The 19,219-nt window shown below is 47.5% G+C and overlaps 27 non-coding genes across 27 annotated transcripts; all 27 read left to right on the forward strand.

The window, feature by feature from the left end:
• Positions 1 to 237: 237 nt before the first annotated feature.
• Positions 238 to 356, forward strand: LOC143870783 (5S ribosomal RNA). Its single transcript, XR_013245564.1, has one exon. It is a non-coding gene; the product is annotated as a 5S ribosomal RNA (ribosomal RNA).
• A 613-nt stretch (positions 357 to 969) lies between these two features.
• Positions 970 to 1,088, forward strand: LOC143870794 (5S ribosomal RNA). The gene has a single exon (XR_013245575.1). It is a non-coding gene; the product is annotated as a 5S ribosomal RNA (ribosomal RNA).
• A 597-nt stretch (positions 1,089 to 1,685) lies between these two features.
• On the forward strand, positions 1,686 to 1,804 carry LOC143873516 (5S ribosomal RNA). The gene has a single exon (XR_013248223.1). It is a non-coding gene; the product is annotated as a 5S ribosomal RNA (ribosomal RNA).
• Positions 1,805 to 2,401: 597 nt separating this feature from the next.
• On the forward strand, positions 2,402 to 2,520 carry LOC143873517 (5S ribosomal RNA). The gene has a single exon (XR_013248224.1). It is a non-coding gene; the product is annotated as a 5S ribosomal RNA (ribosomal RNA).
• A 597-nt stretch (positions 2,521 to 3,117) lies between these two features.
• Positions 3,118 to 3,236, forward strand: LOC143870806 (5S ribosomal RNA). Its single transcript, XR_013245586.1, has one exon. It is a non-coding gene; the product is annotated as a 5S ribosomal RNA (ribosomal RNA).
• A 597-nt stretch (positions 3,237 to 3,833) lies between these two features.
• On the forward strand, positions 3,834 to 3,952 carry LOC143873519 (5S ribosomal RNA). The gene has a single exon (XR_013248226.1). It is a non-coding gene; the product is annotated as a 5S ribosomal RNA (ribosomal RNA).
• A 597-nt stretch (positions 3,953 to 4,549) lies between these two features.
• On the forward strand, positions 4,550 to 4,667 carry LOC143874897 (5S ribosomal RNA). Its single transcript, XR_013249566.1, has one exon. It is a non-coding gene; the product is annotated as a 5S ribosomal RNA (ribosomal RNA).
• Positions 4,668 to 5,264: 597 nt separating this feature from the next.
• On the forward strand, positions 5,265 to 5,383 carry LOC143873520 (5S ribosomal RNA). The gene has a single exon (XR_013248227.1). It is a non-coding gene; the product is annotated as a 5S ribosomal RNA (ribosomal RNA).
• Positions 5,384 to 5,980: 597 nt separating this feature from the next.
• LOC143870817 (5S ribosomal RNA) lies at positions 5,981 to 6,099 on the forward strand. Its single transcript, XR_013245598.1, has one exon. It is a non-coding gene; the product is annotated as a 5S ribosomal RNA (ribosomal RNA).
• A 597-nt stretch (positions 6,100 to 6,696) lies between these two features.
• Positions 6,697 to 6,815, forward strand: LOC143873521 (5S ribosomal RNA). Its single transcript, XR_013248228.1, has one exon. It is a non-coding gene; the product is annotated as a 5S ribosomal RNA (ribosomal RNA).
• Positions 6,816 to 7,412: 597 nt separating this feature from the next.
• On the forward strand, positions 7,413 to 7,531 carry LOC143874663 (5S ribosomal RNA). The gene has a single exon (XR_013249335.1). It is a non-coding gene; the product is annotated as a 5S ribosomal RNA (ribosomal RNA).
• A 597-nt stretch (positions 7,532 to 8,128) lies between these two features.
• LOC143870829 (5S ribosomal RNA) lies at positions 8,129 to 8,247 on the forward strand. Its single transcript, XR_013245612.1, has one exon. It is a non-coding gene; the product is annotated as a 5S ribosomal RNA (ribosomal RNA).
• Positions 8,248 to 8,844: 597 nt separating this feature from the next.
• On the forward strand, positions 8,845 to 8,963 carry LOC143870841 (5S ribosomal RNA). The gene has a single exon (XR_013245623.1). It is a non-coding gene; the product is annotated as a 5S ribosomal RNA (ribosomal RNA).
• A 597-nt stretch (positions 8,964 to 9,560) lies between these two features.
• Positions 9,561 to 9,679, forward strand: LOC143873522 (5S ribosomal RNA). The gene has a single exon (XR_013248229.1). It is a non-coding gene; the product is annotated as a 5S ribosomal RNA (ribosomal RNA).
• Positions 9,680 to 10,276: 597 nt separating this feature from the next.
• Positions 10,277 to 10,395, forward strand: LOC143874278 (5S ribosomal RNA). The gene has a single exon (XR_013248963.1). It is a non-coding gene; the product is annotated as a 5S ribosomal RNA (ribosomal RNA).
• A 597-nt stretch (positions 10,396 to 10,992) lies between these two features.
• On the forward strand, positions 10,993 to 11,111 carry LOC143870852 (5S ribosomal RNA). The gene has a single exon (XR_013245634.1). It is a non-coding gene; the product is annotated as a 5S ribosomal RNA (ribosomal RNA).
• Positions 11,112 to 11,708: 597 nt separating this feature from the next.
• On the forward strand, positions 11,709 to 11,827 carry LOC143870864 (5S ribosomal RNA). Its single transcript, XR_013245645.1, has one exon. It is a non-coding gene; the product is annotated as a 5S ribosomal RNA (ribosomal RNA).
• A 597-nt stretch (positions 11,828 to 12,424) lies between these two features.
• LOC143873523 (5S ribosomal RNA) lies at positions 12,425 to 12,543 on the forward strand. The gene has a single exon (XR_013248230.1). It is a non-coding gene; the product is annotated as a 5S ribosomal RNA (ribosomal RNA).
• Positions 12,544 to 13,140: 597 nt separating this feature from the next.
• Positions 13,141 to 13,259, forward strand: LOC143874533 (5S ribosomal RNA). Its single transcript, XR_013249209.1, has one exon. It is a non-coding gene; the product is annotated as a 5S ribosomal RNA (ribosomal RNA).
• Positions 13,260 to 13,856: 597 nt separating this feature from the next.
• On the forward strand, positions 13,857 to 13,975 carry LOC143870876 (5S ribosomal RNA). Its single transcript, XR_013245657.1, has one exon. It is a non-coding gene; the product is annotated as a 5S ribosomal RNA (ribosomal RNA).
• A 597-nt stretch (positions 13,976 to 14,572) lies between these two features.
• Positions 14,573 to 14,691, forward strand: LOC143870888 (5S ribosomal RNA). Its single transcript, XR_013245668.1, has one exon. It is a non-coding gene; the product is annotated as a 5S ribosomal RNA (ribosomal RNA).
• A 597-nt stretch (positions 14,692 to 15,288) lies between these two features.
• Positions 15,289 to 15,407, forward strand: LOC143873524 (5S ribosomal RNA). Its single transcript, XR_013248231.1, has one exon. It is a non-coding gene; the product is annotated as a 5S ribosomal RNA (ribosomal RNA).
• Positions 15,408 to 16,004: 597 nt separating this feature from the next.
• On the forward strand, positions 16,005 to 16,123 carry LOC143873525 (5S ribosomal RNA). Its single transcript, XR_013248232.1, has one exon. It is a non-coding gene; the product is annotated as a 5S ribosomal RNA (ribosomal RNA).
• A 597-nt stretch (positions 16,124 to 16,720) lies between these two features.
• Positions 16,721 to 16,839, forward strand: LOC143870899 (5S ribosomal RNA). Its single transcript, XR_013245679.1, has one exon. It is a non-coding gene; the product is annotated as a 5S ribosomal RNA (ribosomal RNA).
• Positions 16,840 to 17,436: 597 nt separating this feature from the next.
• Positions 17,437 to 17,555, forward strand: LOC143873526 (5S ribosomal RNA). The gene has a single exon (XR_013248233.1). It is a non-coding gene; the product is annotated as a 5S ribosomal RNA (ribosomal RNA).
• A 597-nt stretch (positions 17,556 to 18,152) lies between these two features.
• LOC143870910 (5S ribosomal RNA) lies at positions 18,153 to 18,271 on the forward strand. The gene has a single exon (XR_013245690.1). It is a non-coding gene; the product is annotated as a 5S ribosomal RNA (ribosomal RNA).
• Positions 18,272 to 18,868: 597 nt separating this feature from the next.
• LOC143873527 (5S ribosomal RNA) lies at positions 18,869 to 18,987 on the forward strand. Its single transcript, XR_013248234.1, has one exon. It is a non-coding gene; the product is annotated as a 5S ribosomal RNA (ribosomal RNA).
• The last annotated feature ends 232 nt before the right edge of the window (positions 18,988 to 19,219 follow it).

Here is a 19,219-nt window from a genome sequence, read left to right on the forward strand (position 1 = left end):
CCGACGATAACTTTTGATCCGCCCGTCAGATCGTGGCGATTCTTATATTGATTCGGGGGTACTCGGGAAGATTTTAATCGCGCAATGACAGCCTTGGCGGTCATCCGGCTTCCCAACATGCTCGGATCGTCCATCCGATGTCATCTAGCAGGATTTTTTCGCACTTTCATTTAAACGGACTTCGTACGACAATGCGAGTGGAAACTCTTTATTACTTTGACAATGGAGAGGCATGCTGGGTGCGATCATACCAGCACAAATGCACTGGATCCCATCAGAACTCCGAAGTTAAGCGTGCTTGGGCGAGAGTAGTACTAGGATGGGTGACCTCCTGGGAAGTCCTCGTGTTGCACCCCTGTCACTTTTTTCGGCTATCTACCACTTTTTTCGAACAATCTTTCGGTTCTGGAACATCGATGCGAACTAAAACGCACGTTTAGTGCGTCGCCTCATACGTTTCGGTTCGGATCTTTTTATTTTCTTCCGGATGGTGAATTCAAAGACGTCCGGTCTTTATTATGGCGGGGTGATAGTGTCGTTTGATTCGATAAACGGAATTCGTTCTGACATTTCCTTTGCGGTCAAATTATAGCGGGGGTTTGTTTAGATTCAGTGACGTACAGGCTATAGCGGATGAGTGTACTAGTGGATGCGAGTCATGAATCCGGTCGGAAGGTGTTTACTGGCCGTGAGCTACCCTTGGTGCACAAATATCGTTCCGACGATAACTTTTGATCCGCCCGTCAGATCGTGGCGATTCTTATATTGATTCGTGGCTACTCGGGAAGATTCATCGCGCGATAACAGCCCTGACTGTCATCCAGCTTCCCGACATGCTCGGATCGTCCATCAGATGTTATCTAGCCGGATTTTTTTGCACTTTCATTTAAACGGACTTTCATTTAAACGGACTTCGTACGACAATGCGAGTGGAAACTCTTTATTACTTTGGCAATGGAGAGGCATGCTGGGTGCGATCATACCAGCACAAATGCACTGGATCCCATCAGAACTCCGAAGTTAAGCGTGCTTGGGCGAGAGTAGTACTAGGATGGGTGACCTCCTGGGAAGTCCTCGTGTTGCACCCCTGTCACTTTTTTCGGCTATCTACCAATTTTTTCGAACAATCTTTCGGTTCTGGAACATCGATGCGAACTGGAACGCACGTTTAGTGCGACGCCTCCTACGTTTCGGTTCGGATCTTTTTATTTTCTTCCGGATGGTGAATTCAAATACGTCCGGTCTTTATTATGGCGGGGTGATAGTGTCGTTTGATTCGATAAACGGAATTCGTTCTGACATTTCATTTGCGGTCAAATTATAGCGGGGGTTTGTTTAGATTCAGTGACGTACAGGCTATAGCGGATGAGTTTACTAGTGGATGCGAGTCATGAATCATGTCGGAAGGTGTTTACTGGCCGTGAGCTACCCTTGGTGCACAAATATCGTTCCGACGATAACTTTTGATCCGCCCGTCAGATCGTGGCGATTCTTATATTGATTCGTGGCTACTCGGGAAGATTCATCGCGCGATAACAGCCCTGGCGGTCATCCAGCTTCCCGACATGCTCGGATCGTCCATCCGATGTTATTTAGCCGGATTTTTTCGCACTTTCATTTAAACGGACTTCGTACGACAATGCGAGTGGAAACTCTTTATTACTTTGACAATGGAGAGGCATGCTGGGTGCGATCATACCAGCACAAATGCACTGGATCCCATCAGAACTCCGAAGTTAAGCGTGCTTGGGCGAGAGTAGTACTAGGATGGGTGACCTCCTCGGAAGTCCTCGTGTTGCACCCCTGTCACTTTTTTCGGCTATCTACCACTTTTTTCGAACAATCTTTCGGTTCTGGAACGTCGATGCGAACTGGAACGCACGTTTAGTGCGACGCCTCCTACGTTTCGGTTCGGATCTTTTTATTTTCTTCCGGATGGTGAATTCAAATACGTCCGGTCTTTATTATGGCGGGGTGATAGTGTCGTTTGATTCGATAAACGGAATTCGTTCTGACATTTCATTTGCGGTCAAATTATAGCGGGGGTTTGTTTAGATTCAGTGACGTACAGGCTATAGCGGATGAGTGTACTAGTGGATGCGAGTCATGAATCATGTCGGAAGGTGTTTACTGGCCGTGAGCTACCCTTGGTGCACAAATATCGTTCCGACGATAACTTTTGATCCGCCCGTCAGATCGTGGCGATTCTTATATTGATTCGTAGCTACTCGGGAAGATTCATCGCGCGATAACAGCCCTGGCGGTCATCCAGCTTCCCGACATGCTCGGATCGTCCATCCGATGTTATCTAGCCGGATTTTTTCGCACTTTCATTTAAACGGACTTCGTACGACAATGCGAGTGGAAACTCTTTATTACTTTGACAATGGAGAGGCATGCTGGGTGCGATCATACCAGCACAAATGCACTGGATCCCATCAGAACTCCGAAGTTAAGCGTGCTTGGGCGAGAGTAGTACTAGGATGGGTGACCTCCTCGGAAGTCCTCGTGTTGCACCCCTGTCACTTTTTTCGGCTATCTACCACTTTTTTCGAACAATCTTTCGGTTCTGGAACATCGATGCGAACTGAAACGCACGTTTAGTGCGTCGCCTCATACGTTTCGGTTCGGATCTTTTTATTTTCTTCCGGATGGTGAATTCAAATACGTCCGGTCTTTATTATGGCGGGGTGATAGTGTCGTTTGATTCGATAAACGGAATTCGTTCTGACATTTCATTTGCGGTCAAATTATAGCGGGGGTTTGTTTAGATTCAGTGACGTACAGGCTAGAGCGGATGAGTGTACTAGTAGATGCGAGTCATGAATCCGGTCGGAAGGTGTTTACTGGCCGTGAGCTAACCTTGGTGCACAAATATCGTTCCGACGATAACTTTTGATCCGCCCGTCAGATCGTGGCGATTCTTATATTGATTCGGGGGTACTCGGGAAGATTCAACGCGCGATGACAGCCCTGGCGGTCATCCGGCTTCCCGACATGCTCGGATCGTCCATCCGATGTCATCTAGCAGGGTTTTTTCGCACTTTCATTTAAACGGACTTCGTACGACAATGCGAGTGGAAACTCTTTATTACTTTGGCAATGGAGAGGCATACTGGGTGCGATCATACCAGCACAAATGCACTGGATCCCATCAGAACTCCGAAGTTAAGCGTGCTTGGGCGAGAGTAGTACTAGGATGGGTGACCTCCTGGGAAGTCCTCGTGTTGCACCCCTGTCACTTTTTTCGGCTATCTACCAATTTTTTCGAACAATCTTTCGGTTCTGGAACATCGATGCGAACTGGAACGCACGTTTAGTGCGACGCCTCCTACGTTTCGGTTCGGATCTTTTTATTTTCTTCCGGATGGTGAATTCAAATACGTCCGGTCTTTATTATGGCGGGGTGATAGTGTCGTTTGATTCGATAAACGGAATTCGTTCTGACATTTCATTTGCGGTCAAATTATAGCGGGGGTTTGTTTAGATTCAGTGACGTACAGGCTATAGCGGATGAGTGTACTAGTGGATGCGAGTCATGAATCATGTCGGAAGGTGTTTACTGGCCGTGAGCTACCCTTGGTGCACAAATATCGTTCCGACGATAACTTTTGATCCGCCCGTCAGATCGTGGCGATTCTTATATTGATTCGTAGCTACTCGGGAAGATTCATCGCGCGATAACAGCCCTGGCGGTCATCCAGCTTCCCGACATGCTCGGATCGTCCATCCGATGTTATCTAGCCGGATTTTTTCGCACTTTCATTTAAACGGACTTCGTACGACAATGCGAGTGGAAACTCTTTATTACTTTGACAATGGAGAGGCATGCTGGGTGCGATCATACCAGCACAAATGCACTGGATCCCATCAGAACTCCGAAGTTAAGCGTGCTTGGGCGAGAGTAGTACTAGGATGGGTGACCTCCTCGGAAGTCCTCGTGTTGCACCCCTGTCACTTTTTTCGGCTATCTACCACTTTTTTCGAACAATCTTTCGGTTCTGGAACATCGATGCGAACTGAAACGCACGTTTAGTGCGTCGCCTCATACGTTTCGGTTCGGATCTTTTTATTTTCTTCCGGATGGTGAATTCAAATACGTCCGGTCTTTATTATGGCGGGGTGATAGTGTCGTTTGATTCGATAAACGGAATTCGTTCTGACATTTCATTTGCGGTCAAATTATAGCGGGGGTTTGTTTAGATTCAGTGACGTACAGGCTAGAGCGGATGAGTGTACTAGTAGATGCGAGTCATGAATCCGGTCGGAAGGTGTTTACTGGCCGTGAGCTAACTTTGGTGCACAAATATCGTTCCGACGATAACTTTTGATCCGCCCGTCAGATCGTGGCGATTCTTATATTGATTCGGGGGTACTCGGGAAGATTCAACGCGCGATGACAGCCCTGGCGGTCATCCGGCTTCCCGACATGCTCGGATCGTCCATCCGATGTCATCTAGCAGGGTTTTTTCGCACTTTCATTTAAACGGACTTCGTACGACAATGCGAGTGGAAACTCTTTATTACTTTGGCAATGGAGAGGCATACTGGGTGCGATCATACCAGCACAAATGCACTGGATCCCATCAGAACTCCGAAGTTAAGCGTGTTGGGCGAGAGTAGTACTAGGATGGGTGACCTCCTGGGAAGTCCTCGTGTTGCACCCCTGTCACTTTTTTCGGCTATCTACCAATTTTTTCGAACAATCTTTCGGTTCTGGAACATCGATGCGAACTGGAACGCACGTTTAGTGCGACGCCTCCTACGTTTCGGTTCGGATCTTTTTATTTTCTTCCGTATGGTGAATTCAAATACGTCCGGTCTTTATTATGGCGGGGTGATAGTGTCGTTTGATTCGATAAACGGAATTCGTTCTGACATTTCATTTGCGGTCAAATTATAGCGGGGGTTTGTTTAGATTCAGTGACGTACAGGCTATAGCGGATGAGTGTACTAGTGGATGCGAGTCATGAATCATGTCGGAAGGTGTTTACTGGCCGTGAGCTACCCTTGGTGCACAAATATCGTTCCGACGATAACTTTTGATCCGCCCGTCAGATCGTGGCGATTCTTATATTGATTCGTAGCTACTCGGGAAGATTCATCGCGCGATAACAGCCCTGGCGGTCATCCAGCTTCCCGACATGCTCGGATCGTCCATCCGATGTTATCTAGCCGGATTTTTTCGCACTTTCATTTAAACGGACTTCGTACGACAATGCGAGTGGAAACTCTTTATTACTTTGACAATGGAGAGGCATGCTGGGTGCGATCATACCAGCACAAATGCACTGGATCCCATCAGAACTCCGAAGTTAAGCGTGCTTGGGCGAGAGTAGTACTAGGATGGGTGACCTCCTCGGAAGTCCTCGTGTTGCACCCCTGTCACTTTTTTCGGCTATCTACCACTTTTTTCGAACAATCTTTCGGTTCTGGAACATCGATGCGAACTGAAACGCACGTTTAGTGCGTCGCCTCATACGTTTCGGTTCGGATCTTTTTATTTTCTTCCGGATGGTGAATTCAAATACGTCCGGTCTTTATTATGGCGGGGTGATAGTGTCGTTTGATTCGATAAACGGAATTCGTTCTGACATTTCATTTGCGGTCAAATTATAGCGGGGGTTTGTTTAGATTCAGTGACGTACAGGCTAGAGCGGATGAGTGTACTAGTAGATGCGAGTCATGAATCCGGTCGGAAGGTGTTTACTGGCCGTGAGCTAACCTTGGTGCACAAATATCGTTCCGACGATAACTTTTGATCCGCCCGTCAGATCGTGGCGATTCTTATATTGATTCGGGGGTACTCGGGAAGATTCATCGCGCGATGACAGCCCTGGCGGTCATCCGGCTTCCCGACATGCTCGGATCGTCCATCCGATGTCATCTAGCAGGGTTTTTTCGCACTTTCATTTAAACGGACTTCGTACGACAATGCGAGTGGAAACTCTTTATTACTTTGGCAATGGAGAGGCATACTGGGTGCGATCATACCAGCACAAATGCACTGGATCCCATCAGAACTCCGAAGTTAAGCGTGCTTGGGCGAGAGTAGTACTAGGATGGGTGACCTCCTGGGAAGTCCTCGTGTTGCACCCCTGTCACTTTTTTCGGCTATCTACCAATTTTTTCGAACAATCTTTCGGTTCTGGAACATCGATGCGAACTGGAACGCACGTTTAGTGCGACGCCTCCTACGTTTCGGTTCGGATCTTTTTATTTTCTTCCGGATGGTGAATTCAAATACGTCCGGTCTTTATTATGGCGGGGTGATAGTGTCGTTTGATTCGATAAACGGAATTCGTTCTGACATTTCATTTGCGGTCAAATTATAGCGGGGGTTTGTTTAGATTCAGTGACGTACAGGCTATAGCGGATGAGTGTACTAGTGGATGCGAGTCATGAATCATGTCGGAAGGTGTTTACTGGCCGTGAGCTACCCTTGGTGCACAAATATCGTTCCGACGATAACTTTTGATCCGCCCGTCAGATCGTGGCGATTCTTATATTGATTCGTGGCTACTCGGGAAGATTCATCGCGCGATAACAGCCCTGGCGGTCATCCAGCTTCCCGACATGCTCGGATCGTCCATCCGATGTTATCTAGCCGGATTTTTTCGCACTTTCATTTAAACGGACTTCGTACGACAATGCGAGTGGAAACTCTTTATTACTTTGACAATGGAGAGGCATGCTGGGTGCGATCATACCAGCACAAATGCACTGGATCCCATCAGAACTCCGAAGTTAAGCGTGCTTGGGCGAGAGTAGTACTAGGATGGGTGACCTCCTCGGAAGTCCTCGTGTTGCACCCCTGTCACTTTTTTCGGCTATCTACCACTTTTTTCGAACAATCTTTCGGTTCTGGAACATCGATGCGAACTGGAACGCACGTTTAGTGCGACGCCACCTACGTTTCGGTTCGTATCTTTTTATTTTCTTCCGGATGGTGAATTCAAATACGTCCGGTCTTTATTATGGCGGGGTGATAGTGTCGTTTGATTCGATAAACGGAATTCGTTCTGACATTTCATTTGCGGTCAAATTATAGCGGGGGTTTGTTTAGATTCAGTGACGTACAGGCTATAGCGGATGAGTGTACTAGTGGATGCGAGTCATGAATCATGTCGGAAGGTGTTTACTGGCCGTGAGCTACCCTTGGTGCACAAATATCGTTCCGACGATAACTTTTGATCCGCCCGTCAGATCGTGGCGATTCTTATATTGATTCGTGGCTACTCGGGAAGATTCATCGCGCGATAACAGCCCTGGCGGTCATCCAGCTTCCCGACATGCTCGGATCGTCCATCCGATGTTATCTAGCCGGATTTTTTCGCACTTTCATTTAAACGGACTTCGTACGACAATGCGAGTGGAAACTCTTTATTACTTTGACAATGGAGAGGCATGCTGGGTGCGATCATACGAGCACAAATGCACTGGATCCCATCAGAACTCCGAAGTTAAGCGTGCTTGGGCGAGAGTAGTACTAGGATGGGTGACCTCCTCGGAAGTCCTCGTGTTGCACCCCTGTCACTTTTTTCGGCTATCTACCACTTTTTTCGAACAATCTTTCGGTTCTGGAACATCGATGCGAACTGAAACGCACGTTTAGTGCGACGCCTCCTACGTTTCGGTTCGGATCTTTTTATTTTCTTCCGGATGGTGAATTCAAATACGTCCGGTCTTTATTATGGCGGGGTGATAGTGTCGTTTGATTCGATAAACGGAATTCGTTCTGACATTTCATTTGCGGTCAAATTATAGCGGGGGTTTGTTTAGATTCAGTGACGTACAGGATATAGCGGATGAGTGTACTAGTGGATGCGAGTAATGAATCCGGTCGGAAGGTGTTTAGTGGCCGTAAGCTACCCTTGGTGCACAAATATTGTTCCGACGATAACTTTTGATCTGCCCGTCAGATCGTGGCGATTCTTATATTGATTCGTAGCTACTCGGGAAGATTCATCGCGCGATAACAGCCCTGGCGGTCATCCAGCTTCCCGACATGCTCGGATCGTCCATCCGATGTTATCTAGCCGGATTTTTTCGCACTTTCATTTAAACGGACTTCGTACGACAATGCGAGTGGAAACTCTTTATTACTTTGACAATGGAGAGGCATGCTGGGTGCGATCATACCAGCACAAATGCACTGGATCCCATCAGAACTCCGAAGTTAAGCGTGCTTGGGCGAGAGTAGTACTAGGATGGGTGACCTCCTGGGAAGTCCTCGTGTTGCACCCCTGTCACTTTTTTCGGCTATCTACCACTTTTTTCGAACAATCTTTCGGTTCTGGAACATCGATGCGAACTGAAACGCACGTTTAGTGCGTCGCCTCATACGTTTCGGTTCGGATCTTTTTATTTTCTTCCGGATGGTGAATTCAAATACGTCCGGTCTTTATTATGGCGGGGTGATAGTGTCGTTTGATTCGATAAACGGAATTCGTTCTGACATTTCATTTGCGGTCAAATTATAGCGGGGGTTTGTTTAGATTCAGTGACGTACAGGCTAGAGCGGATGAGTGTACTAGTAGATGCGAGTCATGAATCCGGTCGGAAGGTGTTTACTGGCCGTGAGCTAACCTTGGTGCACAAATATCGTTCCGACGATAACTTTTGATCCGCCCGTCAGATCGTGGCGATTCTTATATTGATTCGGGGGTACTGGGGAAGATTCATCGCGCGATGACAGCCCTGGCGGTCATCCGGCTTCCCGACATGCTCGGATCGTCCATCCGATGTCATCTAGCAGGGTTTTTTCGCACTTTCATTTAAACGGACTTCGTACGACAATGCGAGTGGAAACTCTTTATTACTTTGGCAATGGAGAGGCATGCTGGGTGCGATCATACCAGCACAAATGCACTGGATCCCATCAGAACTCCGAAGTTAAGCGTGCTTGGGCGAGAGTAGTACTAGGATGGGTGACCTCCTGGGAAGTCCTCGTGTTGCACCCCTGTCACTTTTTTCGGCTATCTACCAATTTTTTCGAACAATCTTTCGGTTCTGGAACATCGATGCGAACTGGAACGCACGTTTAGTGCGACGCCTCTTACGTTTCGGTTCGGATCTTTTTATTTTCTTCCGGATGGTGAATTCAAATACGTCCGGTCTTTATTATGGCGGGGTGATAGTGTCGTTTGATTCGATAAACGGAATTCGTTCTGACATTTCATTTGCGGTCAAATTATAGCGGGGGTTTGTTTAGATTCAGTGACGTACAGGCTATAGCGGATGAGTGTACTAGTGGATGCGAGTCATGAATCATGTCGGAAGGTGTTTACTGGCCGTGAGCTACCCTTGGTGCACAAATATCGTTCCGACGATAACTTTTGATCCGCCCGTCAGATCGTGGCGATTCTTATATTGATTCGTGGCTACTCGGGAAGATTCATCGCGCGATAACAGCCCTGGCGGTCATCCAGCTTCCCGACATGCTCGGATCGTCCATCCGATGTTATCTAGCCGGATTTTTTCGCACTTTCATTTAAACGGACTTCGTACGACAATGCGAGTGGAAACTCTTTATTACTTTGACAATGGAGAGGCATGCTGGGTGCGATCATACCAGCACAAATGCACTGGATCCCATCAGAACTCCGAAGTTAAGCGTGCTTGGGCGAGAGTAGTACTAGGATGGGTGACCTCCTCGGAAGTCCTCGTGTTGCACCCCTGTCACTTTTTTCGGCTATCTACCACTTTTTTCGAACAATCTTTCGGTTCTGGAACATCGATGCGAACTGGAACGCACGTTTAGTGCGACGCCACCTACGTTTCGGTTCGGATCTTTTTATTTTCTTCCGGATGGTGAATTCAAATACGTCCGGTCTTTATTATGGCGGGGTGATAGTGTCGTTTGATTCGATAAACGGAATTCGTTCTGACATTTCATTTGCGGTCAAATTATAGCGGGGGTTTGTTTAGATTCAGTGACGTACAGGCTATAGCGGATGAGTGTACTAGTGGATGCGAGTCATGAATCATGTCGGAAGGTGTTTACTGGCCGTGAGCTACCCTTGGTGCACAAATATCGTTCCGACGATAACTTTTGATCCGCCCGTCAGATCGTGGCGATTCTTATATTGATTCGTGGCTACTCGGGAAGATTCATCGCGCGATAACAGCCCTGGCGGTCATCCAGCTTCCCGACATGCTCGGATCGTCCATCCGATGTTATCTAGCCGGATTTTTTCGCACTTTCATTTAAACGGACTTCGTACGACAATGCGAGTGGAAACTCTTTATTACTTTGACAATGGAGAGGCATGCTGGGTGCGATCATACTAGCACAAATGCACTGGATCCCATCAGAACTCCGAAGTTAAGCGTGCTTGGGCGAGAGTAGTACTAGGATGGGTGACCTCCTCGGAAGTCCTCGTGTTGCACCCCTGTCACTTTTTTCGGCTATCTACCACTTTTTTCGAACAATCTTTCGGTTCTGGAACATCGATGCGAACTGAAACGCACGTTTAGTGCGACGCCTCCTACGTTTCGGTTCGGATCTTTTTATTTTCTTCCGGATGGTGAATTCAAATACGTCCGGTCTTTATTATGGCGGGGTGATAGTGTCGTTTGATTCGATAAACGGAATTCGTTCTGACATTTCATTTGCGGTCAAATTATAGCGGGGGTTTGTTTAGATTCAGTGACGTACAGGATATAGCGGATGAGTGTACTAGTGGATGCGAGTAATGAATCCGGTCGGAAGGTGTTTAGTGGCCGTAAGCTACCCTTGGTGCACAAATATTGTTACGACGATAACTTTTGATCTGCCCGTCAGATCGTGGCGATTCTTATATTGATTCGTAGCTACTCGGGAAGATTCATCGCGCGATAACAGCCCTGGCGGTCATCCAGCTTCCCGACATGCTCGGATCGTCCATCCGATGTTATCTAGCCGGATTTTTTCGCACTTTCATTTAAACGGACTTCGTACGACAATGCGAGTGGAAACTCTTTATTACTTTGACAATGGAGAGGCATGCTGGGTGCGATCATACCAGCACAAATGCACTGGATCCCATCAGAACTCCGAAGTTAAGCGTGCTTGGGCGAGAGTAGTACTAGGATGGGTGACCTCCTGGGAAGTCCTCGTGTTGCACCCCTGTCACTTTTTTCGGCTATCTACCACTTTTTTCGAACAATCTTTCGGTTCTGGAACATCGATGCGAACTGAAACGCACGTTTAGTGCGTCGCCTCATACGTTTCGGTTCGGATCTTTTTATTTTCTTCCGGATGGTGAATTCAAATACGTCCGGTCTTTATTATGGCGGGGTGATAGTGTCGTTTGATTCGATAAACGGAATTCGTTCTGACATTTCATTTGCGGTCAAATTATAGCGGGGGTTTGTTTAGATTCAGTGACGTACAGGCTAGAGCGGATGAGTGTACTAGTAGATGCGAGTCATGAATCCGGTCGGAAGGTGTTTACTGGCCGTGAGCTAACCTTGGTGCACAAATATCGTTCCGACGATAACTTTTGATCCGCCCGTCAGATCGTGGCGATTCTTATATTGATTCGGGGGTACTGGGGAAGATTCATCGCGCGATGACACCCCTGGCGGTCATCCGGCTTCCTGACATGCTCGGATCGTCCATCCGATGTCATCTAGCAGGGTTTTTTCGCACTTTCATTTAAACGGACTTCGTACGACAATGCGAGTGGAAACTCTTTATTACTTTGGCAATGGAGAGGCATGCTGGGTGCGATCATACCAGCACAAATGCACTGGATCCCATCAGAACTCCGAAGTTAAGCGTGCTTGGGCGAGAGTAGTACTAGGATGGGTGACCTCCTGGGAAGTCCTCGTGTTGCACCCCTGTCACTTTTTTCGGCTATCTACCAATTTTTTCGAACAATCTTTCGGTTCTGGAACATCGATGCGAACTGGAACGCACGTTTAGTGCGACGCCTCCTACGTTTCGGTTCGGATCTTTTTATTTTCTTCCGGATGGTGAATTCAAATACGTCCGGTCTTTATTATGGCGGGGTGATAGTGTCGTTTGATTCGATAAACGGAATTCGTTCTGACATTTCATTTGCGGTCAAATTATAGCGGGGGTTTGTTTAGATTCAGTGACGTACAGGCTATAGCGGATGAGTGTACTAGTGGATGCGAGTCATGAATCATGTCGGAAGGTGTTTACTGGCCGTGAGCTACCCTTGGTGCACAAATATCGTTCCGACGATAACTTTTGATCCGCCCGTCAGATCGTGGCGATTCTTATATTGATTCGTGGCTACTAGGGAAGATTCATCGCGCGATAATAGCCCTGGCGGTCATCCAGCTTCCCGACATGCTCGGATCGTCCATCCGATGTTATCTAGCCGGATTTTTTCGCACTTTCATTTAAACGGACTTCGTACGACAATGCGAGTGGAAACTCTTTATTACTTTGACAATGGAGAGGCATGCTGGGTGCGATCATACCAGCACAAATGCACTGGATCCCATCAGAACTCCGAAGTTAAGCGTGCTTGGGCGAGAGTAGTACTAGGATGGGTGACCTCCTCGGAAGTCCTCGTGTTGCACCCCTGTCACTTTTTTCGGCTATCTACCACTTTTTTCGAACAATCTTTCGGTTCTGGAACATCGATGCGAACTGGAACGCACGTTTAGTGCGACGCCACCTACGTTTCGGTTCGGATCTTTTTATTTTCTTCCGGATGGTGAATTCAAATACGTCCGGTCTTTATTATGGCGGGGTGATAGTGTCGTTTGATTCGATAAACGGAATTCGTTCTGACATTTCATTTGCGGTCAAATTATAGCGGGGGTTTGTTTAGATTCAGTGACGTACAGGCTATAGCGGATGAGTGTACTAGTGGATGCGAGTCATGAATCATGTCGGAAGGTGTTTACTGGCCGTGAGCTACCCTTGGTGCACAAATATCGTTCCGACGATAACTTTTGATCCGCCCGTCAGATCGTGGCGATTCTTATATTGATTCGTGGCTACTCGGGAAGATTCATCGCGCGATAACAGGCCTGGCGGTCATCCAGCTTCCCGACATGCTCGGATCGTCCATCCGATGTTATCTAGCCGGATTTTTTCGCACTTTCATTTAAACGGACTTCGTACGACAATGCGAGTGGAAACTCTTTATTACTTTGACAATGGAGAGGCATGCTGGGTGCGATCATACCAGCACAAATGCACTGGATCCCATCAGAACTCCGAAGTTAAGCGTGCTTGGGCGAGAGTAGTACTAGGATGGGTGACCTCCTCGGAAGTCCTCGTCTTGCACCCCTGTCACTTTTTTCGGCTATCTACCACTTTTTTCGAACAATCTTTCGGTTCTGGAACATCGATGCGAACTGAAACGCACGTTTAGTGCGACGCCTCCTACGTTTCGGTTCGGATCTTTTTATTTTCTTCCGGATGGTGAATTCAAATACGTCCGGTCTTTATTATGGCGGGGTGATAGTGTTGTTTGATTCGATAAACGGAATTCGTTCTGACATTTCATTTGCGGTCAAATTATAGCGGGGGTTTGTTTAGATTCAGTGACGTACAGGATATAGCGGATGAGTGTACTAGTGGATGCGAGTAATGAATCCGGTCGGAAGGTGTTTAGTGGCCGTAAGCTACCCTTGGTGCACAAATATTGTTCCGACGATAACTTTTGATCCGCCCGTCAGATCGTGGCGATTCTTATATTGATTCGTAGCTACTCGGGAAGATTCATCGCGCGATAACAGCCCTGGCGGTCATCCAGCTTCCCGACATGCTCGGATCGTCCATCCGATGTTATCTAGCCGGATTTTTTCGCACTTTCATTTAAACGGACTTCGTACGACAATGCGAGTGGAAACTCTTTATTACTTTGACAATGGAGAGGCATGCTGGGTGCGATCATACCAGCACAAATGCACTGGATCCCATCAGAACTCCGAAGTTAAGCGTGCTTGGGCGAGAGTAGTACTAGGATGGGTGACCTCCTGGGAAGTCCTCGTGTTGCACCCCTGTCACTTTTTTCGGCTATCTACCACTTTTTTCGAACAATCTTTCGGTTCTGGAACATCGATGCGAACTGAAACGCACGTTTAGTGCGTCGCCTCATACGTTTCGGTTCGGATCTTTTTATTTTCTTCCGGATGGTGAATTCAAATACGTCCGGTCTTTATTATGGCGGGGTGATAGTGTCGTTTGATTCGATAAACGGAATTCGTTCTGACATTTCATTTGCGGTCAAATTATAGCGGGGGTTTGTTTAGATTCAGTGACGTACAGGCTAGAGCGGATGAGTGTACTAGTAGATGCGAGTCATGAATCCGGTCGGAAGGTGTTTACTGGCCGTGAGCTAACCTTGGTGCACAAATATCGTTCCGACGATAACTTTTGATCCGCCCGTCAGATCGTGGCGATACTTATATTGATTCGGGGGTACTGGGGAAGATTCATCGCGCGATGACAGCCTTGGCGGTCATCCGGCTTCCCGACATGCTCGGATCGTCCATCCGATGTCATCTAGCAGGGTTTTTTCGCACTTTCATTTAAACGGACTTCGTACGACAATGCGAGTGGAAACTCTTTATTACTTTGGCAATGGAGAGGCATGCTGGGTGCGATCATACCAGCACAAATGCACTGGATCCCATCAGAACTCCGAAGTTAAGCGTGCTTGGGCGAGAGTAGTACTAGGATGGGTGACCTCCTGGGAAGTCCTCGTGTTGCACCCCTGTCACTTTTTTCGGCTATCTACCAATTTTTTCGAACAATCTTTCGGTTCTGGAACATCGATGCGAACTGGAACGCACGTTTAGTGCGACGCCTCCTACGTTTCGGTTCGGATCTTTTTATTTTCTTCCGGATGGTGAATTCAAATACGTCCGGTCTTTATTATGGCGGGGTGATAGTGTCGTTTGATTCGATAAACGGAATTCGTTCTGACATTTCATTTGCGGTCAAATTATAGCGGGGGTTTGTTTAGATTCAGTGACGTACAGGCTATAGCGGATGAGTGTACTAGTGGATGCGAGTCATGAATCATGTCGGAAGGTGTTTACTGGCCGTGAGCTACCCTTGGTGCACAAATATCGTTCCGACGATAACTTTTGATCCGCCCGTCAGATCGTGGCGATTCTTATATTGATTCGTGGCTACTCGGGAAGATTCATCGCGCGATAACAGCCCTGGCGGTCATCCAGCTTCCCGACATGCTCGGATCGTCCATCCGATGTTATTTAGCCGGATTTTTTCGCACTTTCATTTAAACGGACTTCGTACGACAATGCGAGTGGAAACTCTTTATTACTTTGACAATGGAGAGGCATGCTGGGTGCGATCATACCAGCACAAATGCACTGGATCCCATCAGAACTCCGAAGTTAAGCGTGCTTGGGCGAGAGTAGTACTAGGATGGGTGACCTCCTCGGAAGTCCTCGTGTTGCACCCCTGTCACTTTTTTCGGCTATCTACCACTTTTTTCGAACAATCTTTCGGTTCTGGAACGTCGATGCGAACTGGAACGCACGTTTAGTGCGACGCCTCCTACGTTTCGGTTCGGATCTTTTTATTTTCTTCCGGATGGTGAATTCAAATACGTCCGGTCTTTATTATGGCGGGGTGATAGTGTCGTTTGATTCGATAAACGGAATTCGTTCTGACATTTCATTTGCGGTCAAATTATAGCGGGGGTTTGTTTAGATTCAGTGACGTACAGGCTATAGCGGATGAGTGTACTAGTGGATGCGAGTCATGAATCATGTCGGAAGGTGTTTACTGGCCGTGAGCTACCCTTGGTGCACAAATATCGTTCCGACGATAACTTTTGATCCGCCCGTCAGATCGTGGCGATTCTTATATTGATTCGTAGCTACTCGGGAAGATTCATCGCGCGATAACAGCCCTGGCGGTCATCCAGCTTCCCGACATGCTCGGATCGTCCATCCGATGTTATCTAGCCGGATTTTTTCGCACTTTCATTTAAACGGACTTCGTACGACAATGCGAGTGGAAACTCTTTATTACTTTGACAATGGAGAGGCATGCTGGGTGCGATCATACCAGCACAAATGCACTGGATCCCATCAGAACTCCGAAGTTAAGCGTGCTTGGGCGAGAGTAGTACTAGGATGGGTGACCTCCTCGGAAGTCCTCGTGTTGCACCCCTGTCACTTTTTTCGGCTATCTACCACTTTTTTCGAACAATCTTTCGGTTCTGGAACATCGATGCGAACTGAAACGCACGTTTAGTGCGTCGCCTCATACGTTTCGGTTCGGATCTTTTTATTTTCTTCCGGATGGTGAATTCAAATACGTCCGGTCTTTATTATGGCGGGGTGATAGTGTCGTTTGATTCGATAAACGGAATTCGTTCTGACATTTCATTTGCGGTCAAATTATAGCGGGGGTTTGTTTAGATTCAGTGACGTACAGGCTAGAGCGGATGAGTGTACTAGTAGATGCGAGTCATGAATCCGGTCGGAAGGTGTTTACTGGCCGTGAGCTAACCTTGGTGCACAAATATCGTTCCGACGATAACTTTTGATCCGCCCGTCAGATCGTGGCGATTCTTATATTGATTCGGGGGTACTCGGGAAGATTCAACGCGCGATGACAGCCCTGGCGGTCATCCGGCTTCCCGACATGCTCGGATCGTCCATCCGATGTCATCTAGCAGGGTTTTTTCGCACTTTCATTTAAACGGACTTCGTACGACAATGCGAGTGGAAACTCTTTATTACTTTGGCAATGGAGAGGCATACTGGGTGCGATCATACCAGCACAAATGCACTGGATCCCATCAGAACTCCGAAGTTAAGCGTGCTTGGGCGAGAGTAGTACTAGGATGGGTGACCTCCTGGGAAGTCCTCGTGTTGCACCCCTGTCACTTTTTTCGGCTATCTACCAATTTTTTCGAACAATCTTTCGGTTCTGGAACATCGATGCGAACTGGAACGCACGTTTAGTGCGACGCCTCCTACGTTTCGGTTCGGATCTTTTTATTTTCTTCCGGATGGTGAATTCAAATACGTCCGGTCTTTATTATGGCGGGGTGATAGTGTCGTTTGATTCGATAAACGGAATTCGTTCTGACATTTCATTTGCGGTCAAATTATAGCGGGGGTTTGTTTAGATTCAGTGACGTACAGGCTATAGCGGATGAGTGTACTAGTGGATGCGAGTCATGAATCATGTCGGAAGGTGTTTACTGGCCGTGAGCTACCCTTGGTGCACAAATATCGTTCCGACGATAACTTTTGATCCGCCCGTCAGATCGTGGCGATTCTTATATTGATTCGTAGCTACTCGGGAAGATTCATCGCGCGATAACAGCCCTGGCGGTCATCCAGCTTCCCGACATGCTCGGATCGTCCATCCGATGTTATCTAGCCGGATTTTTTCGCACTTTCATTTAAACGGACTTCGTACGACAATGCGAGTGGAAACTCTTTATTACTTTGACAATGGAGAGGCATGCTGGGTGCGATCATACCAGCACAAATGCACTGGATCCCATCAGAACTCCGAAGTTAAGCGTGCTTGGGCGAGAGTAGTACTAGGATGGGTGACCTCCTCGGAAGTCCTCGTGTTGCACCCCTGTCACTTTTTTCGGCTATCTACCACTTTTTTCGAACAATCTTTCGGTTCTGGAACATCGATGCGAACTGAAACGCACGTTTAGTGCGTCGCCTCATACGTTTCGGTTCGGATCTTTTTATTTTCTTCCGGATGGTGAATTCAAATACGTCCGGTCTTTATTATGGCGGGGTGATAGTGTCGTTTGATTCGATAAACGGAATTCGTTCTGACATTTCATTTGCGGTCAAATTATAGCGGGGGTTTGTTTAGATTCAGTGACGTACAGGCTAGAGCGGATGAGTGTACTAGTAGATGCGAGTCATGAATCCGGTCGGAAGGTGTTTACTGGCCGTGAGCTAACTTTGGTGCACAAATATCGTTCCGACGATAACTTTTGATCCGCCCGTCAGATCGTGGCGATTCTTATATTGATTCGGGGGTACTCGGGAAGATTCAACGCGCGATGACAGCCCTGGCGGTCATCCGGCTTCCCGACATGCTCGGATCGTCCATCCGATGTCATCTAGCAGGGTTTTTTCGCACTTTCATTTAAACGGACTTCGTACGACAATGCGAGTGGAAACTCTTTATTACTTTGGCAATGGAGAGGCATACTGGGTGCGATCATACCAGCACAAATGCACTGGATCCCATCAGAACTCCGAAGTTAAGCGTGCTTGGGCGAGAGTAGTACTAGGATGGGTGACCTCCTGGGAAGTCCTCGTGTTGCACCCCTGTCACTTTTTTCGGCTATCTACCAATTTTTTCGAACAATCTTTCGGTTCTGGAACATCGATGCGAACTGGAACGCACGTTTAGTGCGACGCCTCCTACGTTTCGGTTCGGATCTTTTTATTTTCTTCCGGATGGTGAATTCAAATACGTCCGGTCTTTATTATGGCGGGGTGATAGTGTCGTTTGATTCGATAAACGGAATTCGTTCTGACATTTCATTTGCGGTCAAATTATAGCGGGGGTTTGTTTAGATTCAGTGACGTACAGGCTATAGCGGATGAGTGTACTAGTGGATGCGAGTCATGAATCATGTCGGAAGGTGTTTACTGGCCGTGAGCTACCCTTGGTGCACAAATATCGTTCCGACGATAACTTTTGATCCGCCCGTCAGATCGTGGCGATTCTTATATTGATTCGTAGCTACTCGGGAAGATTCATCGCGCGATAACAGCCCTGGCGGTCATCCAGCTTCCCGACATGCTCGGATCGTCCATCCGATGTTATCTAGCCGGATTTTTTCGCACTTTCATTTAAACGGACTTCGTACGACAATGCGAGTGGAAACTCTTTATTACTTTGACAATGGAGAGGCATGCTGGGTGCGATCATACCAGCACAAATGCACTGGATCCCATCAGAACTCCGAAGTTAAGCGTGCTTGGGCGAGAGTAGTACTAGGATGGGTGACCTCCTCGGAAGTCCTCGTGTTGCACCCCTGTCACTTTTTTCGGCTATCTACCACTTTTTTCGAACAATCTTTCGGTTCTGGAACATCGATGCGAACTGAAACGCACGTTTAGTGCGTCGCCTCATACGTTTCGGTTCGGATCTTTTTATTTTCTTCCGGATGGTGAATTCAAATACGTCCGGTCTTTATTATGGCGGGGTGATAGTGTCGTTTGATTCGATAAACGGAATTCGTTCTGACATTTCATTTGCGGTCAAATT

This window comes from Tasmannia lanceolata, unplaced genomic scaffold, assembly GCF_043159265.1.
Source record: "Tasmannia lanceolata isolate RefF3 unplaced genomic scaffold, GAP_Taslan_0.1 ptg000003l, whole genome shotgun sequence".
In the NCBI taxonomy this organism is placed as follows: domain Eukaryota; kingdom Viridiplantae; phylum Streptophyta; class Magnoliopsida; order Canellales; family Winteraceae; genus Tasmannia; species Tasmannia lanceolata.